This window comes from Solanum tuberosum, unplaced genomic scaffold (genome assembly GCF_000226075.1).
Source record: "Solanum tuberosum cultivar DM 1-3 516 R44 unplaced genomic scaffold, SolTub_3.0 scf00178, whole genome shotgun sequence".
NCBI classification, from domain to species: domain Eukaryota; kingdom Viridiplantae; phylum Streptophyta; class Magnoliopsida; order Solanales; family Solanaceae; genus Solanum; species Solanum tuberosum.
Genome location: NW_006239102.1, coordinates 537,554 through 542,649, shown reverse-complemented (window position 1 = coordinate 542,649; position 5,096 = coordinate 537,554).

Genomic DNA, 5,096 nt, shown 5'->3' with positions numbered 1-5,096 from the left:
ACTTCAAAACTGCTTAAAAGCTATTTTGGCTTAAAAGCACCTAAAATAAGCCAATCCAAACAGGCACTTAGAGTTGTTTTGAGTTAGATTCTTGGGTACATATGTTGGGTATCTGAATCTACAAAGAATTTGAGAAAAATAGTCGAGTTTAGGTGAATTGGGGCTGGAAAACGAAGAAGGAAAAGGTCGAGAAGGTTTTGGCACGCAGGTCCGCGTCGCGGACTTGCTCCCCCTGTGAACAAAAATCAGCTCCACGTCGCGAACTTGTTCCCATACGGTGATTTCTTGATCTTTCCTCATGTTTAGCTATCTACAAACACTCCTAAACATCATAAGATCTTTCCTATCACAAATCACAATCCTTGAATCCATCATTCAATTCAAGGAAAGTTAAGAGTCAAGTCAAGTAAAGTTAAGAGTCAAGTCAAGTGAAGTTAAGAATCAAGTTAAGATAAGTTTATAAAGTTTTCAAAAGTCTTTTACAAACGTTTTAACTTTGTTTTAAGACTTAAGTTTCGAGTTAAGCAAAGAGTAAAGAGTTGAGTTCATTTCTCAAAAAGTTATAAGGGAACTAAGTATTCCCAAGAGTTTAAAATGGTTTCACATTTGAGCAGGAAAGGGAACAACGATTCCAAGAGAGCGTTTAAGCTAAGTTTTGAGTAATTATCTCAAACCAAAGAAAGAAGTATGTTTTAAAAACATATGAGCTAAGTATATTTTGGGAGTAATATTGAGTACCGATATGGGGATACGATTTCATATTAACTCAAGTCTCCGTAAACCATGTACCCATCATGGGTAGTAAAGGATAATACTTTTTAGATGAATCCTTGAGTGTGCTTTTTAGCATAGACTAGTGGATCCGCTTAGTTAAGGCATTCTATATGACGGAAAAGTATACGACAGTTCTGGCAGCGTGGGCAGGACGTTGTATCACCACTTAGGCTTATAGTGGTGGTTGTCCGGTTTAGAGAAATCTCCCACAAAAAACTATATTACTTTATTATATGAGTAAAGTTAAGTTTGTTATTGGATTTTCTCTAACAAACTTAAGTTGTTTTCCACTGTTTTACATGTTTTTCATATATTGCATGTGTTTTATTGCTTTATATTGAGTTAAGTTATTCATGAGTTGAGAAGAGTCAAGGTAAGTGTTCCTTTTAAATTCTTTCCAAGCCTATGTTATATTTAGCATTCCAACTAGCATACTCATACATTCAATGTATTGATGCCAATTAGCCTGCATCGTCTTATGATACAGACGCAGGTAACCAGGATCATCACCCAGCGCCTCGTTGATCCAGTTGAGCATTCAGAGTCAGTTAGTGAGCCTCTTTGCATTTCGGAGGACTCCTTTTATTTCGCTTTCAGTATTTCATTGTTAGGATGATCGGGGTTCTTGTCCCGACATCCATCTTTGTTTTAGAGGCTTCATAGACAGTTAGTAGTTCAGTTTTCTTTACATTATCATTTCATATGTTTAGACTTGAGTTGCCATTTTGGCCAAGTTGAATGCTTGACCTTTAAACATTCTTAGTTATTTTACTAAATTATTGAGTAAAGTGTATTTGATCATTGTAATAATGCGTTTTAGTCTCCCGCTAAGTAAGTAAGCCAAGCTAAGGATTCACTTGGGGCCAGCAATGGTTCTCGAATGCCGACCACGCCCAGGGTGTAGGCTCGAGGCGTGCCAAACTTGGTATCAGAGCACATAGTTCAAGATTCCTAGGGAGTCTATGAAGCCATGTCTGTAGAGTCCTAGTTATCGGTATGAAGCACACCATATCTTTAATTAGGAGGCTGCAACATTTAGGAAGTGTTCTCACTTCTTTCACACTCATTTCGTGCGTTAGAGTTTGATCTCTAAAAAGTTTCTTTCTAATTGGTGCTTGCACATATTTTTAGATAATCATTCCTCCACGAAGAGCTGTCAGAGGTCGTCCTACTAGGCGTAATGTTGAGGAGCAAAGGGTACCCAATGCACCGGAAGTGCAACCCCAAGGAGAAGTTACCAATACTAAGTTCCGTGAGGCTATCCGGATGTTGAGGCAAGTTGTGACCAACCAAGCTAGGCAACAAAGAGGATCTAGACAGGAACTGACTGATGCTTCGAGGATTCGAGAGTTCTTGAGGATGAATCCTCCACGTTTCACGGGTTCGAGCACTACTGAGGATCCAGAGAATTTTATTGAAGAGCTGAAGAAGCTATTTGAGGGTATGCTTGTTGTTGATACTGAGCGAGTTGAACTAGCTACATATCAACTGAAGAATGTTGCTACGACTTGGTTTGTCTAGTGGAATGACGGTACAAATGAGGACGCACCACCTAGGAGTTGGGCTTGTTTTGAGAAGGCCTTCTTGGGGCGTTTCTTTCCCCGAGAACTGAAAGAGGCTAAGGTACGGGAATTTCAAACCCTTAAGTAGGATTCCTCGAGTGTTCATGAGTATGGATTGAAGTTCACCCAACTATCACGTTATGCTCTGGAGATGGTTGCGGATATGAGGAGTAGAATGAGTTTGTTTATTGCTGGGTTGTCCCGTCTATCAAGAAAAGAGGGCAGGGCAGCGATGCTAATTGGGGATACGGATATATCGAGGTTAATGGTATATGTGCAGCAGGTCAAGGAAGAGAAGCTGAGGGATACAGAGGAATTCAAAAATAAGAAAGCTAAGACATGAAATGAGTCCGAGAAGTAGAAAAGTAATGTGAACCGCTCATCCTTTCAGCAAAAGCAAAAGGGGCCTGCTCCATCATCTGCTAGTGCACCTGCACCCAGAAACAAAGGTGAGTATAATGGCAAGAATTCCCAACAATTTAGACCTAGACATGCACAGTCTCAAGGTAGTGTGGCACAAGGAGGTAACTGGGCTTCTGCATGTGCTAGGTGTGGTAGAACCCACCAGGTAAGTGTCGTGATGGCCAATCAGGTTGTTTCAAGTGTGGATAAGAGGGTCTCTTAATGAATGAGTGCCCTAAGAACCGGCAAGGTAGTGGAAATCGGGGAAATAGAGCCTAATCTTCATCAGTTGCTCCACCAGACAGGGCTGAACCTAGAGGAGCTACATCCAGTACTGGCGGTGGAACAAACCTTCTTTATGCGATCACTAGTCGTCAAGAGCAAGAGAAATCCCCAGATGTTGTCACTGGTATGATCAAAGTCTTTAATTTTGATGTTTATGCTTTGCTAGACCCAGGAGCAAGTTTATCTTTTGTAACCCCTTATGTTGCAAATAAGTTTGATGTTCTTCCTGAGAAACTCTGTGAATCCTTTTGTGTTTCTACACCTGTTGGAGGGTCTATTCCAGCTGAGCGAGTATATGGTGATTGTGTCATTTCCATCAATCACAAGGACACCATGGCTGATTCAATTGAGTTAGACATGGTAGATTTCGACGTCATTCTAGGTATGGACTGGCTTCATGTCTGTTATGCCTCCATTGATTGTAAAACTCGAGTTGTTAAGTTCCAGATTCCTAATGATCCAGTCTTAGAGTGGAAAAGCAGTTCAGCAGTGCCTAAGGGTCATTTTATTTCATACCTTAAGGCAAGAAAGTTAGTTTCCAAGGGGTGTGTCTGTCACTTAGTCCGAGTTAATCACTCTAGTGTTGAGATACCTCATATTCAGTCAGTTTCAGTAGTAAGAGAGTTTCCAGAAGTCTTTCCAGATGATCTACCCGGAGTCCCTCCTGAGAGAGAGATAGACTTCGGTATAAATGGTCTTTCAGATACTCTTCCTATATCTATTCCGCCATATAGAATGGCACCAACAGAGTTGAAAGAGCTTAAAGAATAGTTGAAATACCTCCTTGATAAGGGTTTTATTCAACCAAGTACCTCACCTTGGAGCACTCCAGTATTATTTGTGAGAAAGAAAGATTGTTCCCTCCGAATGTGTATAGATTACCGTCAGTTGAACAAGGTTACCATTAAGAACAAGTATCCTCATCCGAGAATTGATGATCTTTTTAATCAGCTTCAGGGTGCTTCTTGCTTTTCTAAGATTGACCTCAGATCTGGCTACCATCAGTTGAAAGTAAGGGAGTGTGATATTCCCAAAACAACATTCAGGACCCGTTATGGTCATTATGAGTTTCTGGTCATGTCGTTCGATTTAACTAATGCACCTGCAACATTAATGGACCTTATGAATAGAGTGTTCAAACCTTATTTAGATATGTTTGTTATCGTCTTCATTGATGACATACTAATCTATTCAAGGAATAAAGAAGATCATGCTAGTCATCTCAGAATAGTTCTCCAGACTCTGAAAGATAGAGAGTTGTATATCAAGTTCTCGAAATGTGAGTTTTTGCTTGAGTCTATGGCATTCTTAGGCCACTTTGTGTCTGGACAGGGGATTAAAGTTGATAGTCAGAAAATTGAGGCAGTTCAAAATTGGCCTAGACCCACATCTCCAACTAATATTAGGAGTTTCTTGGGTTTGGCTGGCTATTATAGAAGATTCGTAGAGGGGTTCTCATCCATTTCGTCTCCTTTGACCAATTTAACTCAGAAGATAGTGAAGTTTCAATGGTCTGAAGCTTGTGAGAAAAGCTTTCAGGAATTGAAAAAGAGGTTAAGTACTACCCCGGTTTTGACCTTACCAGAAGGTACTCAAGGTTTTGTGGTGTATTGTGATGCGTTTAGAGTTGGTTTGGGTTGCGTATTAATGCAGAATGGCAAGGTTATAGCTTATGCCTCCAGACAGTTGAAAGTTCATGAGAAAAATTACCCAACCCATGACTTAGAGTTGGCTGCTGTAGTTTTTGCTTTGAAGATATGGCATCATTATTTGTATGGTGTTCATGTAGATATATTCACTGATCACAAGAGCCTTCAGTATGTGTTTACTCAGAAAGAGCTCAATCTCAGATAAAGGAAGTGTTTAGAATTACTCAAGGATTATGACATGAGTATTCTTTACCACCCAGGTAAGGCTAATGTTGTTGTTGATGCATTAAGCAGGTTGTCTATGGGTAGTACTGCCCATGTTGAGAAAGAAAAGAGAGAGTTAGAAAAGGATGTGCATAGACTTGCACGCTTGGGAGCCCTACTAATGGATTTCACAGAAGGAGGAGTAGTGGTGATGAATGGG